At 40.2% G+C, this 21575-nt stretch overlaps 1 protein-coding gene across 1 annotated transcript in view; it reads left to right on the forward strand.

Annotated features, from left to right (window-relative positions):
- Positions 1–21575, forward strand: part of LOC134290206 (myb-like protein X) — a 704426-nt gene that overhangs the window by 91008 nt on the left and 591843 nt on the right. The gene's annotated exons all lie outside the window — the stretch shown is intronic.

Consider the following 21575-nt stretch of genomic DNA (forward strand, 5'->3'; position numbering starts at 1 on the left):
AAATATCCTGGGGAAATCCTTAGAGGAATCCTGGGACGAGTCGACGAAGTGGAATACCTGGAATAATCCGTGAAAACCCCCGGAAGAAATTCTGGAAGAAATCCCTGAGAAAAAACCCAAGAGGGTCAATTCAGGGAGGAATTCTTAATGGAGTTCCAGAAAAAAAAATTGATGAATCTTTGACAGAATGCTGAAAGAATCGCTGAGAGGAATTCACCGGAAAACTCCTAATTGAATTCCGAGGGAAACAATTGTCAAAATGCCTTGGACAAGCCCGGTAGGGATGCCAAAAGCAATCCCTGGAATCTCTTCGGGAATTCAGGAGGGAGATTCCAGAGAGGAATTCCAGGAGTTCATAGAAAAGTACTGAAATGAATCCCAAGAAGAGCCTTGAGTGGAATATCGTGAGGAATTCCAGATAAAATCCCTGCAGTATTTCCGGGAGCAATCACAAGGTTAAGTCTGGTAGAAAACCAAGCAAGGAATTGTTGAATATTCTTATCGAAGTCCTGCGGGAAGTCCTGTATGTAGACCAAGATATCAGTGATATAAATTACATTTATTCGAAAAAAAGATTCACTTTCTTATAAATAACTCGTCCGATAACATCAAAATCAAATTCTAAATCATGGTTATCGAGAAAACTAATTTGGTGTATGCTATTGTGATGTTTTCGACATATGAAATTCATTTTGACATGAGTTTTATCAGTTTTAGGGTGATTATTTTTCATGGTTAGTATCCCTGGGCTTGGATTATATCTTCCAGGAAGCTTTGATTTCAGGCATGTGGTCGATATGCTTTGCAGTAATGATTGGAATAGCTGAATGTATAATCAATCGCAAACAATTCTGTAAAAATCAGATCTTCAAATCATCTGATATAGTTATACTGATCATGATGCTGCATAGAGAATTGCCTAATAGGAAAGTCACATCAGCAAAGCTTTTACATATGCAAATGCTATCCATCGGATCATGTCTAGCTGATATTGCTGACAGCTTTGCCGAAAAATCGCAGACAGATGTCATCTATACCGACTTGTCCGCGGCCTTCGACAAAATTAACCACGCCATCGCAACTGCTAAATTAGAGAGACTCGGCTTAACCGGCAACCTTCTGCGTTGGTTTGAATCGTATCTTACTATGCGTAAACTTAGCGTCTCCGTAGGCGATTGCCAATCCACCGAGTTCTTGGCAACATCCGGAATTCCCCAAGGAAGTCACCTAGGGCCTCTGATTTTCCTACTCTATTTTAATGACGTGAACCGCATGCTGCGATGTCCTCGGCTGTCATACGCGGACGATATGAAGCTTTACCTTTTAATCCGTTCCATCTCTGACGCCTTGAAACTTCAAGAAGATATCGATTCTTTCGCAACATGGTGCGCATTAAATCGGATGGTTGTGAACCCAAGTAAATGTTCGGTGACCTCGTTCTCCCGAATAAGCCAACCAATTCAGTTCAACTACAAGCTCCGTGACGCAACAATCCAACGCATCGATCAAGTGAAAGATCTTGGAGTAATCCTGGATACTAAGCTTACGTTTAAGCACCATGTCGCATATATCGTTGACAAAGCGTCCAGGACCTTAGGATTCATTTTTCGCATCGCCAAGGACTTCACCGACGTTTACTGTTTAAAATCCCTGTATTGCTCCTTGGTCCGTTCAACCCTCGAATACTGCTCTGCTGTTTGGTATCCGCATTATCAGAATGGTTCTAACAGAATCGAATCAGTGCAGCATCGTTTCATCCGCTATGCGCTCCGTCTGCTTCCATGGCGTGATCCGATCCGGTTACCAAGCTACAACAATCGATGTCAGTTGATTCGACTCGAAACTCTCCAATCGCGCAGGGATATGGCAAAGGCTATGCTTATTGCCGACACTTTGCAGGGAAGAGTCGATTGCCCTGCCATTCTGGAAGCGGTTGACTTGAACGTTCGTCCTAGGGCCCTTCGGAGCAACGCGATGCTTAGATTGCCTTTCCGACGAACCAATTACGGTCAACACACGTCGCTGATTGGATTGGAACGTGCGTTCAATAGAGTTGGCCACCTTTTCGACTTCCACTTGTCCCGCCAAACGATGCGCCAAATATTCCGCAGATATTTTACGAACAATAACGAACTGTGATTTTATATGTTTTTTTTTGTTACGGTATTTGACTTTTGCGCATTTTTGTTCCTGTTTTGTCTTGTATTTTAAATGAAGTTTTGTTTTTAGTTTTTATAGTTATGTATTAGTTATAAGAGGCCATCATTGGGGCATAAGATGTCTGTTGATGTTAATAATAATAATAATATGTATGGCAATGACTGGTTCTTACCTAGCAGGGGTACTACAAGACCACACGGACAATTCGATTAAAGGCTTAATTGGGGATAATATATTTTCCAGAACTGAAGGAACATTTTTTTTCGGGTGACTGATGAGTCGGAGAGGGTGGAAGATTCCATTTGTTATAATTGACAAAATAAACAATCGGGCGTTTTTTTTTTCTTTCTATGACTTGCTTGGCATTTTGTGGATTATTGTTTTTTGGTTTTGGAAGGTATGCGATTCACTATTCAGCCTTAAAATTATTTTGCATCTGAATAGCATTGATATTGTCAAGTCTGTACCAACACCCTAATGCCACACCAAAATACGCTTTTCCTATCCCATGGCGTTTATGTGGTCAGCAAAGACTATTCAGCCATTACCCCTCCTTATCATCGGCTTTGGACTGACTTGCGCTCTCATTGCCCCACCAAATGCTGCAAAATGAAAATGAAAATGATTATTTTTCATAATTAGTATAATGGGTAAAATGTTCCCTAAACTACAGAAACTATGTACTTTTTTGGACAATTTGCACTTGTTGTGAAGATTATTAAGGATTAATAAAACCGAGAATTCAAAAAAAAAATCAACGGAATTTTCGATAGGAATTCTCAAATGAAATTGTTGCAAATATTCTGCTCTGCTCTGCTCTGCTCTGCTCTGCTCTGCTCTGCTCTTGCTTTGCTTTGCTTTGCTTTGCTTTGCTTTGCTTTGCTTTGCTTTGCTTTGCTTTGCTTTGCTTTGCTTTGCTTTGCTTTGCTTTGCTTTGCTTTGCTTTGCTTTGCTTTGCTTTGCTTTGCTTTGCTTTGCTTTGCTTTGCTTTGCTTTGCTTTGCTTTGCTTTGCTTTGCTTTGCTTTGCTTTGCTTTGCTTTGCTTTGCTTTGCTTTGCTTTGCTTTGCTTTGCTTTGCTTTGCTTTGCTTTGCTTTGCTTTGCTTTGCTTTGCTTTGCTTTGCTTTGCTTTGCTTTGCTTTGCTTTGCTTTGCTTTGCTTTGCTTTGCTTTGCTTTGCTTTGCTTTGCTTTGCTTTGCTTTGCTTTGCTTTGCTTTGCTTTGCTTTGCTTTGCTTTGCTTTGCTTTGCTTTGCTTTGCTTTGCTTTGCTTTGCTTTGCTTTGCTTTGCTTTGCTTTGCTTTGCTTTGCTTTGCTTTGCTTTGCTTTGCTTTGCTTTGCTTTGCTTTGCTTTGCTTTGCTTTGCTTTGCTTTGCTTTGCTTTGCTTTGCTTTGCTTTGCTTTGCTTTGCTTTGCTTTGCTTTGCTTTGCTTTGCTTTGCTTTGCTTTGCTTTGCTTTGCTTTGCTTTGCTTTGCTTTGCTTTGCTTTGCTTTGCTTTGCTTTGCTTTGCTTTGCTTTGCTTTGCTTTGCTTTGCTTTGCTTTGCTTTGCTTTGCTTTGCTTTGCTTTGCTTTGCTTTGCTTTGCTTTGCTTTGCTTTGCTTTGCTTTGCTTTGCTTTGCTTTGCTTTGCTTTGCTTTGCTTTGCTTTGCTTTGCTTTGCTTTGCTTTGCTTTGCTTTGCTTTGCTTTGCTTTGCTTTGCTTTGCTTTGCTTTGCTTTGCTTTGCTTTGCTTTGCTTTGCTTTGCTTTGCTTTGCTTTGCTTTGCTTTGCTTTGCTTTGCTTTGCTTTGCTTTGCTTTGCTTTGCTTTGCTTTGCTTTGCTTTGCTTTGCTTTGCTTTGCTTTGCTTTGCTTTGCTTTGCTTTGCTTTGCTTTGCTTTGCTTTGCTTTGCTTTGCTTTGCTTTGCTTTGCTTTGCTTTGCTTTGCTTTGCTTTGCTTTGCTTTGCTTTGCTTTGCTTTGCTTTGCTTTGCTTTGCTTTGCTTTGCTTTGCTTTGCTTTGCTTTGCTTTGCTTTGCTTTGCTTTGCTTTGCTTTGCTTTGCTTTGCTTTGCTTTGCTTTGCTTTGCTTTGCTTTGCTTTGCTTTGCTTTGCTTTGCTTTGCTTTGCTTTGCTTTGCTTTGCTTTGCTTTGCTTTGCTTTGCTTTGCTTTGCTTTGCTTTGCTTTGCTTTGCTTTGCTTTGCTTTGCTTTGCTTTGCTTTGCTTTGCTTTGCTTTGCTTTGCTTTGCTTTGCTTTGCTTTGCTTTGCTTTGCTTTGCTTTGCTTTGCTCTGCTTTGAGTTATGGACAAATGAGTCAACTGATTGCAAGATGAGTCATAATATCCTTGGTTGCGGGTGACAGATGAAAATTCCACATGAATGGATTGCAGCCAGCGTTTAAAGAAAACCATGCAAATGGTATGTGGGTTCGATACTCGATGCATTTCATAATCTTTTCGTAAATGCTTTTTTGAGGTCCCGGATCATCAATCAAAAATTCATCTCAAGTGCACCTTTATTTGCGCAAATAAATACATTTTAATTTACTTTCCAATCTGCCTGGTGTGGGAACCAATTGCATAGCAAACCACTCATCAATCCTTCAAGGGCTGGGACAACCGTCAGTGTCATCTTCGTTGTCCAACGAAACGACAGTATGTAACAATAACTGTCTGAAGCAGTTTCTCCCTTCCGCCCGTCAAACACACAATGTCCACCGGACACCGATCCGTCATTCGTTCCAATCATAACCAAACCAAGTTGTGTGTGTACTCTTGCGCCAGATTTCACCCATCCATGTGTGCCCACCCAAAAGGGAAAGTCCATTCAGTAGAACCAATATTTGCCCTTACGATTTCTGTTGCAGTCAGTCATCCTCTATAGAAGAGCTGCTGCTTCTGCTGCTCCATTCATTCATCGGTGGTATTTGCCCATTCAATTATGCTCTTTGAAGCACACCCCAGTGTACATGTGCAATGTGCATTCAGAGCGGTGAAAAGACATGTGATTCACCACCATCCATGGTTAGATGGTCCGCCAACCAAAAAGACATCCGACCGAGATGATCTACTAACCATTATGTGAGGGCTCTCACACACGTAAGGGACCGATCCGTACCGTTGTTGTCGTCCAATTTGTGCTCACCTCCTCGGAGAGTTCCAAAAATGCAATCAAAAATCGATTAGTGCAACGTTGGTTTCCCAATTTTGAACTTTGATTGGAAGAGTGTTGGTTGGGCTACTGCTTCTTTGAGTCCACGCAAGGAGGAAACGAGTAGCAGCGGTGCTGCGGTGGGTGCACTTTTGATTGGAATTTGCTCAATCAGGATGAACCAATTAATTTTTCGTTGTGGCCCACATTTTGATGAACATGCGGGGGTGATGATGTCAATTTTCAATTTAGAAGTGCTTGACATCGATAACTACCGTAAGAATGAGTTTGTTAAATAGAACGTTGATACTGTCCATCATGACCTGACCAGATGGAAATAATCATAGGGTATCCATTCCCTTATAAGTGCTCCTATTTTCCATCCTACTTAAAAACACAGTTTGGAGCGCTGTGGTAGAATTGGTACTAGATTAAGGACAGACTTGTTAGAAACCCAAAATGGCCGCCACAATGGCCGACTTTGGCACCTACTCACGATTTCGAGAGCACAAATTTCTTCGTAAACAAAACCAGCGCACGTGAGCTTTTTATTTCAAGCTAATTACAAGTGAGCAAGAACAGAATAATGAAATACATTGTTGTTTGAAGCTTGCTTCTTGAGATTTGTGCGCCTGAAGTTTCGATGCAATGTTGAAGCGGGATTTCAAGACGTTTGTCCTTAAGACATATTTTTAATAGATCTACTATGAAAGAATCAAGAAATTGATTGAATCATGAAATTAAATAACAGGAAAATTGATCTGCTCATCACAACTGCAATCGCATTGCTTGACCACTTTAACCGCACACATAGGCCGTTTGGTGCGTTGTTGTTGTTGCGCTTTGTTCCCATTGAGAACTGGATTAGAGCCAACGAAAGCGAAACTTTTAACCGGCATGGTGTGTGGCAGCGGCCAACGTTCGTCGAAGACGATGATGATGATCAGATGAAGAGACGCAACACTGTTTGACGTAATGCTGGCTTGCTTGCATTCCGGGCTCTGCCCGCCGTGGCCGATGCGATGCCTACACGGTCTAATTTTTTGGGCAGTTTAATTCGATTTTTTTTCGCTCCATCACCGATCGGATGAGCGAAAATAAAGATGCAAAATCGACCGTTTTGCAAGGTTTAACGCGAAACGGCGATGGAGTTGCGGTAGGCTAGCGGTTAAATGCAAAATGCAATAGTCAAGGTTGTTGGCTTAGGCGGGGCAGTTTAGGTCAAATTAAGTTTTAACCGGTTTCGTCTTTATTATAAATTGCAATTTGCAAATTGGGCTGGCTTAGAAATGAGGTTCTCGAGTAAATACTTCGCAAAATACTTCGTCCATTTTTTTTTCTAGTGTTACGTCCCAAATGAGACAGAGTCAGCTTCTATTGTTATTTACATTTTATTGGTAGCCACCAATTAACAACAACAAATGCTCCATAGAAAATCAAAAAGCTCTCCATAAAGATTGAACATACACTAACCGCCATAAATATGGAATCGCATCGTCCAGTATTGCAACACCCCAATTGAATATTGCAGCACCCCCAGAAAATTTGGCATCACCTGAAGACTTCATCATGTTCTAAACTGTATCTCAAAAACCGTATCCCCTGCATAGTTTAGACCTTCGGCAAAGTTGATCAGACGGTTTAAGACTATCAATCAAATGGTGTTAAATTCAGTGCGGAACTCCGCCGCTATGTGGCGCCAGTGTGCATTTAAAACGAAGTACTTTGACATGGTTTATCTCATGATTCTGACCACCTAGAAAGTTGGATGCCTCCATGAGTTTTATCAGAGATTTCTCCAGAAGCTCATTCAGTAATTTCTACAGGAGTTTCTTCATGAAATCTTGTAGGAGTTCCTTCAATAATTTCCTTAGGATTATAATCAGGCATATCTCCTGGAAATACTTGAAAGATCCTTCATGGAGTTTCTACAAGAATTCATCCTGGATTTTCTTCTGAAATTCTTTAGCGGATACCTCCTGCAAATCCTTCCCCCTACTCGGAAAGATTCCCTTCGAGAGATTCCGCTGAAAATCCTTCGAGGATTCCACCCGGAACTCCTGCGGAGATTCCTACCTAAATTCTTTCGGGAGTTCCCATGGAATTCCAGGGATTTCTCTTGTAATTTCTTCGGAGATTCCTTCTGGACTTTCTTCCAAGATTCCCCTGGACTTCCTTCCAGGGTTTTTCCTGGAATTCCTTCGAGAATTCCTCCTGGAATATCTTCGAAGATTTTTCCTAGAATTCTATCGGGAAATTCGCCTAGAATTCTTTCAGGGATTCCTCTTAGAATTTCTTTGGGGATTCTTCCCTGATTTTCTTTTGAAGTTTCCTCCAAGACTACCACCGAAAATTCTTCCTGCAATTCTTTCGGCGATTTATCCAAATATTCTGTTGTGGATATCTCCTGAAATTCCTTCGGGGTTATCGACGGATTATAATTATTAGTCGTGGTTTAATCCTGGAATTCCTTCGCGGCTTCATCCTGGAATTTCTTTGTTGATTCCTCTTAGAATTCCTTCGGAAATTCCTCTTGTGATAACTTCGGGGATTCCTCATGGAATTCCTCCGGAGATTTCTCCTGGACTTCCTTTGGGAACTCTTTCTGGAATAGTTTCGGGGGTTCATTCTGGAATTATTTCAGAGATTCCTCGTAGAATTAATTCTGGAATTTCTCCTGGATTTTTTTTTATCGAGGATAACACTTGAAGGATTCCTCTTGAAATTCTTTCAAGGATTTCTCCTGATATGCTGTCGTGGGTTTCTCCTGAAATTCATTCGGGATTTCCTCCTGGAATTTCTTCGATTGTTTCATCTAGAATTCCTACGGAGATTCCTCCTTGATTTTCTGCAGAAGTCCTGCTGGAATTCCTTCGGGGATTCCTCTTGAAAATCCGTCGATTATTCCGCTTGGAAATCCTCTAGAGATTCCACCCAGATTTCCTTCAGGGGTTCCCCCTAAGATTCCCGCCGGGATTTCTCCTGTAATTTCTTCGGAAATTTCTCTTGAAATTCCTTCAGGAAATCCTCCTGGAATTCCGTTGGGTATTCTTTCTGGACTTCTTTCAGGGATTCCTTCGGAGATCCCTCCTTGAATTCTTTCGGAGATTTCTTATGGAATTTGGAGTTCTTTTGGGGATTTATCCTGGAATTATTTCGGGGATTGCCCGTGGGGTTCTTTCGGAAACTTCTCCTGAACTTCCTTCAAGGATTCCTTCTGAAATTTCTTCGGGGATTCCTCCTGAAATTTCTACGAGAACTCCTCCTGGCATTACTTCGGAGATTCCTCCTGGATTTCCTTCAGAGTTTCCTCTTGGAATTCCTGTTGTGGTTCCTCTTCGAATTTCTTCGGAGATTCCTCCAGATATTTCTCATGGAATTCCTCCGGGGATTCCACCTAGAATTCCTCCGGGGTTTCTTACTATGGCATTCCTTGGGGAATTTCTTCTGAATACCTTCGGTGATTCCTCCTAGAATTCCCTAACGAATTTCTCCTGGAACTCATTCAGAGATTCTCTGGATATTTTTCATTGATCCCTTCTACGAATCCTTTGGGGATTCTTCCTCGAATTCCCTTGGAAATTCATACTGGAATTCTTTTGGGGGGTCCTGCTGGAATTTCTTTGAGGATAATTGCTGAAAGTCGTTTGGGATTCACGCCGGATTTTTTTTCGGAATTTGTTCTTGAAATTCCTGCGGGGATTCCTCCTGAATTGCATTTGGGGATTCCCTCTAAAATTCCTTCTAAGATTCCTTTTCAATTTCATCCAAGGGTTCCTCATGGAATTTCTTCGAGGATTCCTCTAGGTTTTTTATGGTTCCTCCTTGAAATCTTGTAAGCATACCTTCACGAATGACTATGAAAACTCTATCTAGAATTTCTTTGGGGATTCCTGCTGGACTTCCTTCATGGGTTCCTCCTGAAATTCTTTCGGAGATTCCTCTTGATATTCCTTTGTGGATTCCTCCGGGAATTCCTTCGGGGTATCCTCTTAGAGTTCCTTAAGGGATTTGTCTTACAATTCGTTCGTGGATTCCTGCTGGACTTCCTTCAAAGTTTCCTCCTGAAATTTCTTCGGGTATTCCTCCTAATATTCCGTCGAGGATTCCTTCTAAAATTTACACGGGAACTCCTCCTGGAATAACTTTGAAGTTTTCTCTTGGAATACCTGTGGTGATTCCTCTTTTATTTTTTTTCGGAGATTCCTCCTGGAATTCCTTAAATTCTCCATGGATTTTCTCCAGAATTCTTCCTGGAATTAACTCGGGGTTTCCTTCTTGAATTTTTCCGGTGATTTCTCCAAGAATTCCTTCGGAAATTCCTTCTAGAGTTCCTTCGAGGATTCCTTCTTGAATTTATCCGGGGATTACTTCTGATTTCCAATGGGGATTCACTGTGTGAAATGTTTCAAGCGTGTGAATAATATTTTTCAAGAATGCGACTGTTTAATATGACGTCATGCGCTTCATTATTGTTGCTGGAATCGTCACGTCATGCTCGTTTGGATACTGAATTTGACAATTCGTTTTGATAGAACGGATTCATCTTCACGGATCTATGTTTACTCTACCATCCATAGTGACTACAATTTGATAGCCACAAACCTTCTGATCAACTTTGCTGAAGACACGAACTTTCTAGGTGGTCAGAATTATGAGATAAACCATGTCAAAGTACTTCGTTTTTATGCACACTAGCGCCACATAGCGGCGAAATTACGTACGAAACATTCCACCATTTGGGGGTCATAAACCTTCTGATCAAATTTGCTGATGACACGAACTTTCTAGGAGGTCAGAATCATGAGATAAACCATGTCAAAGTGCTTCGTTTTAATGGCACACTGGTGCCACATAGCGGCGGAATTACGTATCAAACATTCCAACATTTGAGAGTTATAAACCTGCTGAACAACTTTGCCGAAGGTCTAAACTTTGCAGGGGATACGGTTTTTGATATATACATACAGGGGATAGATAAAATAATCGGGACAGGCAAAATTTTCACTTCTCAAAAAAAAAAAAAATCATTGTCTGTCTGTCTGTCTGTCTGTCTGTCTGTCTGTCTGTCTGTCTGTCTGTCTGTCTGTCTGTCTGTCTGTCTGTCTGTCTGTCTGTCTGTCTGTCTGTCTGTCTGTCTGTCTGTCTGTCTGTCTGTCTGTCTGTCTGTCTGTCTGTCTGTCTGTCTGTCTGTCTGTCTGTCTGTCTGTCTGTCTGTCTGTCTGTCTGTCTGTCTGTCTGTCTGTCTGTCTGTCTGTCTGTCTGTCTGTCTGTCTGTCTGTCTGTCTGTCTGTCTGTCTGTCTGTCTGTCTGTCTGTCTGTCTGTCTGTCTGTCTGTCTGTCTGTCTGTCTGTCTGTCTGTCTGTCTGTCTGTCTGTCTGTCTGTCTGTCTGTCTGTCTGTCTGTCTGTCTGTCTGTCTGTCTGTCTGTCTGTCTGTCTGTCTGTCTGTCTGTCTGTCTGTCTGTCTGTCTGTCTGTCTGTCTGTCTGTCTGTCTGTCTGTCTGTCTGTCTGTCTGTCTGTCTGTCTGTCTGTCTGTCTGTCTGTCTGTCTGTCTGTCTGTCTGTCTGTCTGTCTGTCTGTCTGTCTGTCTGTCTGTCTGTCTGTCTGTCTGTCTGTCTGTCTGTCTGTCTGTCTGTCTGTCTGTCTGTCTGTCTGTCTGTCTGTCTGTCTGTCTGTCTGTCTGTCTGTCTGTCTGTCTGTCTGTCTGTCTGTCTGTCTGTCTGTCTGTCTGTCTGTCTGTCTGTCTGTCTGTCTGTCTGTCTGTCTGTCTGTCTGTCTGTCTGTCTGTCTGTCTGTCTGTCTGTCTGTCTGTCTGTCTGTCTGTCTGTCTGTCTGTCTGTCTGTCTGTCTGTCTGTCTGTCTGTCTGTCTGTCTGTCTGTCTGTCTGTCTGTCTGTCTGTCTGTCTGTCTGTCTGTCTGTCTGTCTGTCTGTCTGTCTGTCTGTCTGTCTGTCTGTCTGTCTGTCTGTCTGTCTGTCTGTCTGTCTGTCTGTCTGTCTGTCTGTCTGTCTGTCTGTCTGTCTGTCTGTCTGTCTGTCTGTCTGTCTGTCTGTCTGTCTGTCTGTCTGTCTGTCTGTCTGTCTGTCTGTCTGTCTGTCTGTCTGTCTGTCTGTCTGTCTGTCTGTCTGTCTGTCTGTCTGTCTGTCTGTCTGTCTGTCTGTCTGTCTGTCTGTCTGTCTGTCTGTCTGTCTGTCTGTCTGTCTGTCTGTCTGTCTGTCTGTCTGTCTGTCTGTCTGTCTGTCTGTCTGTCTGTCTGTCTGTCTGTCTGTCTGTCTGTCTGTCTGTCTGTCTGTCTGTCTGTCTGTCTGTCTGTCTGTCTGTCTGTCTGTCTGTCTGTCTGTCTGTCTGTCTGTCTGGCATGGAAATTGGGGGCACATATGCTTACTAAAGAAATCAATACCCCATATATTTCACTTCAAGTGTCACATATGCAAAATGATACGCAGCAACTTTTCAACGAACATATCTCCACATCAAGCCGAAGCTTCGAGAAAAAAGACTAATATCAACATCCAAACACACATAGTGGATGAAAAGTTCCTCCACCAAATGACAGCTATGCAGTGCACTTTCCCCTCCGCAGAGACAGACATGCAGAATTGCAAAATACTTGCACAAACTTTTCTTAACTTTCGTCTCCCGTCGGTCTGCTGCTTGTCATTCCCATATTGGAGCCGCAGATTAAGCAACAGCTGGATCGTTTCAGAGAGCAATATTGTTCTACACTTCTAGACGTACTTTTCACAAGGACTTAAATGAATTTCATGATCAGCTTTATCGTTCTGAGAAAACATTCTGACAAGTACTAATAAACGAAAAACTATACTTGTAACAATTTTTGAATATGTAAGATATGGGTTCATCCCATCACCGACCGGGCATAGGTAGAAACAATTTCCCAGAACTGTTGCATCGTCAAAATTTCCCGTTCACAGCTCGGTTTCGGTTCAGTGCATACGAAAGTCAAGAAATTACCCGGAAGATTGCACTCGACTGCTTGCAGTCGGGGTAGTTTAACGATAACCAAGTTCTGCCTGGCAGAGCAGCCGCATTATTTTTCTCGTCATGTCGTACAAGTGCTACCTCTAGAGGTGAAGGTCTGGATTTTCGAAAGGCAGTTCTGCTGTAGCTACAGAAAGACAGCTAAAGACAATGTTCCACTGCTCTGGAAGCGAGGAAGTTTGGCACTACTGTGCTGTGCGGAACTTGAGTGGCAGAACTTTCTGCCGGTGTGGTTGGCAGTTTGTCGTGGAAATGAGCTTCTGGCAATTTGTGCGCCAAACTGTTCGTATGTGTCGCCTGTGGCGCCAAGCACCACTACTGTTTCGGGTGCAATTTCGTTGCAAGGAAATTTGAAAAGTTTTAAGAAATTGTGACAGGGTTGTGATGTGTTTTGCGAATTCCACAGGCGAAATACGGAGTTTTGTGCCAAATTTTCATTATTTTAACGAGGTCGCTTAAAAAGTTTTGATGAATGCACTTGCTAGGGCTAGAGAGTGACAGTCATTTTCATTTGAAATCGGTTTATGACGCTACAAACTTTCCAGCTGAAAGCGGTCTTTGGCATCGACGGGTAAATACTAGTGTGGGTCATCGGAACCGTTTTCTCAGATCAAAGCTTTTTTGGTTCCATTTCGGGTCCTGAGTATCTGTGCAAAATTTGAGCACGATCGGTTGCGTCTACATTTTGCGCATTGCAATTGAAATTTGTATGGGATTTTGTATGGGAAAACACACTTTTTTGCATTTTTTGTCAAAAGTTGAAAAAGTTTGTCTGAAACTTTTTAACCAATACTATTAAATGATAGCCTAGGATGTTCCGAAAAACTTTGTTGAAGACCGCAAAGTGATCCGATGCTTGTGAAAATAGTTGTAACCAACAAACTATTGTGGAGCGGGCCTGGTGTGATGGTTAGAATACTTGACTATCACGCCGAGGACCTGGGATCGAATCCCCCTCCCGACAAACTTGCAAAATGTGAGTTCTTCCTTCGGAAGGGAAGTAAAGCGTGGGTCCCGAGATGAACTAGCCTAGGGCTAAAAATCTCGTTATTACAGAAAAAAAAAAAAAAAAAAAAAACTGCATACATGTGTTTATGCTTTAACATGTAAAGGAATAACAATAGCAACAAAATCATGCAGTTTCGCCAAGCAATACTAACGATATAACTTTTTTCATATGCATCAAATCACTTCACGGTCTATGACAAAGTTTTTCAGGACACCCTAGGCTATGTTTTCACTTTATCGATTACATGGTTTTAGAAAAAAAAGAGCTTGTTATGTGAGATATGCAAAAAAGTGTGTTTTCCCATGTAAAACCCCATACAAACTTCAAACGCGATGCGCAAAACGTAGACATAACCGATTGTTCTCAAATTTTGCACACATATTTGGGTCCTGAAATGGGATCAAAATAGCTTTGATCTGATGGGATACCATTGAATTTTTCATTTTTCCATATAAACGATGACCCACTCTAGTAAATACATACTTGTGAGGACCAGAACGAAGTCCCCTGGTGGTCGTGTACTTCTGCATACAATGTAGAATGGGCAAATAACATCACATATATTATTTGTATAATGAAACAATACCAAATCGTTTTGATATAATCGAATATTCGATTCGATGGCAATCAACATGCCGGTCAAAAACCAATTACAATTTTAATGAATTTTGTTTCAACAAACGACACACACTATTCTCATCATTGGTCAATCCAGTAGTGGTTTGCTGTTTGCTGTCTGAGTATACGAACTAGCAAAATAATTCCCACGAATTGCAATTTTAATTTCACCTTATCAAATTAACTAACCCACGCCATTTCCCACATCTCATTTGTCATTTCAGGTAATTTTGACCAACAAGTAAAAACGCAAACCTCGCTGCCTCAACAACCCCTCCCCACCCATGGTGGCACAATTGCTCCTTACTATCCAGGTAGTACGGTAAGTGTCATGCGATTAATTTGATGGCACGCGGTAACCGCGCACGACAAACAATGCAGTTCGGTCACCCAGTCCGGCCCAACCCAACCGGGCGAGGTCTGACTGAATCATATCTTTTCAAGTAAAATACAAACGGAGATTTATGCATCCATTGTTTGTACCACTGGCTGCTGCGGTCCAGTCCCAGACTGCATATCGCAGCCCCAGCCATCGTCGTTTTGCTGATATGCGCGGAGGTTTGGTGACAATTTACATTACACGATTACATGCGGCGGTGTTTGTTTATTACGTTTAACTGTCCATTGAATGCGAAAAAAAAAAAAGAAAATGCCATTTCTTTTCGTTTCGATGTAGAAACGGTGGCAAATATTTAACTTTGGTCGGTACTGGGTAGTCGACGAACAATAGGCTAATAAACATGCTATCACGTGTGTGCGGTTACCTATGTGGAGCTGGATGTGGACAAATTATAACTATCTGCGCGATATCATCAAGACAACCTCCAGCATTCATTTGGCGGCGACTTGGGTACACAGAGGGAGCACGATTTGTAGATATGTATGTGATTATCATTTGCCACAATCTGATGGTCTTGCATTGCGATGGGTAGAGTGATTTGGACCCAACCAGTGGCGTCCAGACATGAATGGAATTGCAATTTACATAACAATAATATGAACAGAACAATCATGACTTAAAAATTTTTAGAAATCGGTATCCAAGGTCAAGAAAATAAAATTAGACTCCTATCATAATCCTACGATTAAATCATGACGGTGATACTTGATACATCATGGGTCAATACGCTCCGTTGAATCAACGCCGTATGATGGATCCTCCCAATATTGCTCCAGTCATTGCCATGCCCCCTGGAGGTAATTTACAACCGCAAACCGCCATCTTGTTCGTGGTCTGTCATAGATTTGCTGGCCTCTCCATAGTAGTCTACTGAATATTGACCGCCGAATATTGTTCATAACACCTTATGTTCAAAGACACCAAAGGCTCCACAGCCGATTTCATTCAACGTCCAAGTCTCGTGATCATATAGAGATACATGAAGGATCAACTAGAATTTTGTCTTCATCTTTGAACTACGTCATTTCAGCTGGCTACGGAATCCGTGGAGAGTCCTATCCACAGCTGCAATACGCCTTTTCATCTGCGGGTAACATCACATGACACTAGATTCCACTACATCATATTATTCACCACTTCTCCAGGGATTTCTTTAGTTTCTTATATCTTCAGAAATTGCTCCAGCGATTCTTTGAGAAAATCGTCCAGAGAATATCTTAGAACTTTTGCCATGAATGCCTTCGGAGATTGCTATGAGAAGTGCTCCAAGAATTCTTCTTCTTCTAGGATTCCTTTAAAATTAAAAACCCTTTCCTTTGGAATTTTCTCCAAATTTTACCTCAGAACTTTCATATTAAACCTTCGCTGGATTTCTTCCGTTATTGCTCCAATGGTTTCTTTCGAAAACTCTCCAGAAATTCTTCCATGCAGCGCTTGAAAATTTCCCCTAGAATTTCCTTTGGAATTTTCGGAATGCCAAGGTTATCCTCTATGGTTTTCTTCCAAAGCTATTCCATGGATTCAAGCCCGTGCACAAGGGAAGGATTCTGTGGGTTGAAACCCTCTCTTTGCCCCAAGTTCATGCACTAGGCACCCCTCCGCATTAGGGTGGCCCACACTTATATGAAAAACAAAAATTTCAAAAAATACCAAGTCTTACCTCCTAAATTAGTTGTTTTGGACTTCCAGAAGCTACGTTCAGAATTTGAGCAAAATCGGTTGAGCCTAAGGGGGCGCTCAAAACGCTTGAAGTTTGTATGGGAAAACTTGTCCAAATGTATGCAGAAATTTTAAATTTTCGAGTTTTGCCGCTAGGTGGCGCTGTAAGCGTTCAATGATCAAACCCTTTGGTATTATTGTAGGTGACTATATGCCAGAGAACTTTGTCGAAGACCGCGAAGTGATTCGACGGCTGTGAAAAAAGTTATACCCTAGGCAAAGTGAGGCAAAGTATTGAGATTTCATTATTGATATTATTCCTTTACATGTATTGGAAAAATAACAATAAAGTTTATCCTCACTTTTCCTAGGGTATAACTTTTTTCACAGACTTTGGATCACTTTGCGGTCTTCGACAAACTTGTTTGCCATATAGTCACCTACAATAATACCAGAGGGTTTGATTATTGAACGCTTACAGCGCCACCTAGCGGCAAAATTCGAAAACTTAAAATTTCTGCATACATTTGACCACGTTTTCCCATACAAACTTCAAGCGTTTTGAGCGCCCCCTTAGGCTCAACCGATTTTGCTCAAATTTTGAACGTAGCTTCTGGGAGTCCGAAACAACTGATTGAGGAGGTAAGCCTTGGCATTTTTAAAAATTTTTGTTTTTCATATGAGTGTGGGCCACCTTACTCCGCATTTTACCGAAAATGCACAAAATGCATCCCTTTTCGTCTTTTCCATAAAAGTGCCTGCATGGATTATTTCAAAAATTACTCCAGGAGTTCGGTACAGAAATCTACCAAGATTTCCTTTAAAAACTCATCCGGCTATTTTCTTTTGAAAGTTTTCCAGAACTTTTTTCAAGAAATTTCTCATGGACTTCCATTAGATATTCCCTCTCCAAGGATTCTTTCAGAGAGATTCCTATAAGGTACTTCTGAAATACCGCCAGCACTTACTTTAGATTTTCAGAATTTATAAAGGGCCTTATTTGGAAATTCTTCCAAAGATTCTTCAACAAATTCTTACGTTCTTTTTTTTAAATTTATTTAAGACATTTTACACCGTCTGGTGCATTCATGTCATGAAATATTGAGCATCGCTCTGCATTGCTTTCTCCACAATACAACAATACATATTTTCTTAATTAAATTAATTACATAATATTCAAATTTTCTTCCTAGATCTAGAGTTGTACACTTTTCAACCCGAATCTGGAATATCATCTCCATGAAATTTCTTCTCTTCCTGTGTATTTTCGATTTTTTGGCAACCCTTGGTACGCTGCTGTGAATCCTCTTCGCTTGTTCCGCTCGATGTTCCCGTTGACAATCGCCTCTTGTTTTTGGATGAGGATTCTAGTTTATTCAGAAAATTTTCCAGATATTTCTTCAGAAATTCGTTCAGTTATATCTTCTCGAATTTCATCAGGGATTTATTCAAATAATCCTGCAGAAATTGTTCCTGATATTCTTACATTATTACTTTCAAAGATTCAGGCAGGAATTCCACCGGAGATTCTTCAGAGGTTCCTCTTGATATTCTTGGATTTGTTATCCAAGGAATTTTTCTGGCATTTCATCTACGGATAACTCCAATAATTTCCCCATTGAGAATTTTTTTTCAAAAATACTATCTATGAATTTATACTGAAATACCTTTACAAATATCTCTAGAGTTTTTCCAAAGGATCTAAACATTATCGCTTATCTTTGCGTTTCTCCGAATATTCAGGATTTATCAGAAACTTGTCTTCAAATTTTTCCAAGAATAATTTCAAAAAATCATCCTAAAATTTAAAGGGTTTCGCCAAGAATTTTCCTGTACATTACTCAATATTTTTTTTCTAGAAATATCACCAAAGATTTACCAACAAAAATTCTCGAGAAAATTCTTTAAAAATCCATCTGGGATTCGTTCAAGAACTTCCTTGGGATTTATTTAGATAATTCTCAAGAGATTTATTCAAAAGCATTTCTTAAGAATTCTACAGGATTTTTTTTCTGAAGATTAATTCAGTAAGTAGTAAGTAGAAAAAATTTGAGTAAAACTCAAATAATTTCAATAAAAATATGCTTGAGAAACACCCTTAGCGGATATTCTGGAGAAATCCCTTAAAAAATGTTTGCGGGAATCGCAGACAAAGGCACTGGTGAAGTTTTTACAAATTTTTTGGAGAGATCTCAGGAGGATTTTCTGAATAAATTCTTGAAGAATTCATGGAGATGCTCAGAAAAAATATACAATTTCTGAAGGGATTTGTACACAACAATCCATTAACAACTAGCTGTAGAAATTTCTGAAGCAAATCCTGCAAAAACAATAAAAAAAATCTTGAAGGAGTTCTTTAGAGAATCACTGAATACACCGTCAAAAATATTTTTTGCAGGAGTGTTTGTAATAATACTAGGAAAAACTGGAGCATAGAAAAATTTCTCAAAACATTTAATGAAAAATGCCAAGGAATAGGTTCTGGGATAATCCCTGCAGGAGTTTTTGAGAGACTTTTATAATGAAAAAATCTGAAAGAATCCCTGAAGGAAAGTCTGAATACATCCAAGGCAACGTCTGGATGAATACCTAAAAAAACTTTGAGAGAAATCCTTGAAGGAACTTCCAGAAGAGTTTTATGACAATTTTCTAGAGGGATTTCCAAATAGATGCCCGAAAAAATCCCGGAATAAGTGGAGTGATATCTGAAGGAACAATAAACATGAAGAAGCAATAAAAGTTTGTGGAATAAAATCTGAATTTGTAAAAGAAATCTCTTGAGGAATTTCTGAAACAATCTCCGAATCTTCTCCTTGAAATCTCCTGAAGTTGTATCATTTATAGAAACGTCTGAAAAAACCCCTAAAGAAATTCCCAGTAGAATCTCTTGAAAAATTTCTTGAAGTTTTTCAGAGAAACTCCAAACAAAATCTCCTGGAAAAAAACCTGACAATATTTCTGTAGGAATTCCTTCAGAAATGCTAGAAAAAAATCATGAAAGAATACAAGAATGTATTCAATTGGACCAAAGAAGTCCATTAAGTTAATAAAAAAAATCTAAATGAACTTCTGATCAAATTTTTGAGGAAACCCGTGGGCCAGTTTCTAAATTAATCTTTTGAGAAATTTCTTATAAAAGTCGTGGAGAAATGCCAAGGAAAATTCCTATGGGATTTCCTAAAAGCATATTTGAACAAAGATACATTATGAAAGGATACTGAGACGAATCTTCAGAGGAAACCATTCTAAGAAACCATTTTAAGAAATCCTGCTACAATCTTATTTTTGTATACATTCCGAAAATCCTGTATACATAGATAAATCCTCAAAGAATTGCTGGAGGTATTCCTTTAAAATTCTCCAGATATGTTGAGAAGAATTCTTGCAAAACTCGTAAAAGGGATTTCAACAATAATGTCCCTTCCAAGATAATTACAGAAAAAAACGAGGAATAATAATGCATGGAAGGGTTTTCCCGAAAAAAAAATCTTAATTAGGCGCAACAGTGAAGTTATTTCCTTAGGGGTGCACTTGTATAGGGAGCGTTGAAATTTGTAAATCTTAAGTAACCAGCTTTGATTTAATCATGACGGCACTGCAATTATTTCTTTAGAAAATTTTCCGGGCATTCTTCAGAAATTCATTGAGGGAATTCTCCAAAAATTCCATCAGTTTATTAGTCGGCAAGTTTCTGCAGGAATTTCTGCAGTTTTTTTTTTAAAGAGATTCCGTTAGAAGCTTCTGTATGGCTTCTTTAAGGAATTCCTTCCCATATTTTTCAAGCAGTTTTTCCTTAGGTATTCATCCAGAAATTCCTCCAAAGATAACATCAGAAATTGTTTTCTGAATCTTTGTTCATTAATCCCATCTGAAAATGTTGTAGAGTTTCTTCTTTATATCACCAGAATTTTTTGAAGGAATTCCTCTAGATAATCCTGCAGAGATTTGTTTAGAAATTCCTTCAACAATCTTCCAAATAATTATTCCAGTATTTTTTCTGCAATTTCTGGAAGAACTTCTGAAATTTTTTGGAGAAATTCTAGGATTTCTGAAGAATTTTTTAGAAGAATTTCTAAAAAGTTCCATCGCAGTCACGCGAAGCGTGAAGTATATTTGAGTCCCCACAATTTGGAACGAATTATTTTCCAACCATTTCCTTCACATAGAATTAACCCTTTGGAGACGGATAGGTCACATTATCCCAGCCTATAGAACCGACCCTTACAACCGTGTTCTAGACCAGCGAGGTTGCATTCAGAAAGGCAAAAAAAACGTCTTCAAAGGGTTAAGCCGCATCATCAAACCCCAATCGAATTCGAGTAATAATGACCTACCACAATGAAATAGGGCCCCCGATTATAACCGTAGAGCAGAGCGACAATGTTTATCATCATAACGAAGCAAAGGTACGCGGCTGAGTGAGACCTGACTGACTTTGAGCAGCATGATAAAATAAACAATCTGAAACGGTAGCCGATTGAAACCATAACAGTAGCCAAGCAGATAGATACATTCTAAATGTAATTAAAAGCCATGAACTTGATCTTGAAAATAAGTACAGGCGGGCATCGGGATCGCGCAAAATATGAATGGTAGTTTCTTCTCTGTAAAGACGTAAAACCATATACCCGCGATAGATCTTTCTAGAATTTTAGCCGCTCATATATTCATATCAATGCACGTACCAAATGTATTAGATGTGTAGATCGTAACGAGAGTCACTATTTCATCATCTTTTAGAAACTTGTGAAGCTTAAATTATTCTGATCACTTGATTGGATAATTCAATCCATCAAAAGAGTTGATACTTAGAATCGTGAATGTCGAAAATCCTTGGATCGACCAAACTTTTTCTGACTCTGATAATTATCTTCGGGTAGCCAGTCCCTTTTTGAGGAGAATTTTGAGTCTAAAAAAGGCCAGTTTCATCAAAATTCAAGTGTGAAAGGCATTTATTTCTCACTCTGGTAAGCTAAGGCTCCAAATGCGAGAACGTTGGCATGAGTCTAGAAATGCCTAAATGCTATCACACATGATTTGGACGTATCGATCTTAACTATTCTCCTTCTCGAACGTCCTAACCCTAAGTAAGGGGCTGTCCATTAATTACGTAAGGGAAATTTTACGATTTTTCGACACCCCCACCCCCCCTTGTAAGATTTTTTGTATGAGAACCCAAATATTTTTGTATGGCGCGTAAGATTTTTCAAACCCCCCCTCCCCCCATAAACCCTTACGTAATTAATGGACAGCCCCTAAGTAGTATCAGTGTATGAAAGTAACGCGTTCTGGCTAGTCCGTTGGTTGGCACACATGGAATGGCACACCGTATCTCTTCGCAACGGTACCGTGATACGACTGTGGGTTTCTCCATCCTGATCATCGTCGATAAATCATTGTGATAGCTGTGGAGAAGAATCCTGCTGGATTCAGTAAGTATTTGGTCTAGTTCCACCGTTCTACCAATTGGAAGATTGTGCTGACACCAACATTTGGTGGCTCCAGAGAGGAGCTACTGCCACCATCAGAAATCCTCTGCTGAAATTTCTGGAGAAATCCTTAAAATTCCGATGAAGCCTTTGTAGATATTTCGGAAGGAAT

Source organism: Aedes albopictus, chromosome 3 (genome assembly GCF_035046485.1).
Source record: "Aedes albopictus strain Foshan chromosome 3, AalbF5, whole genome shotgun sequence".
Taxonomy (NCBI): Eukaryota; Metazoa; Arthropoda; class Insecta; order Diptera; family Culicidae; genus Aedes; species Aedes albopictus.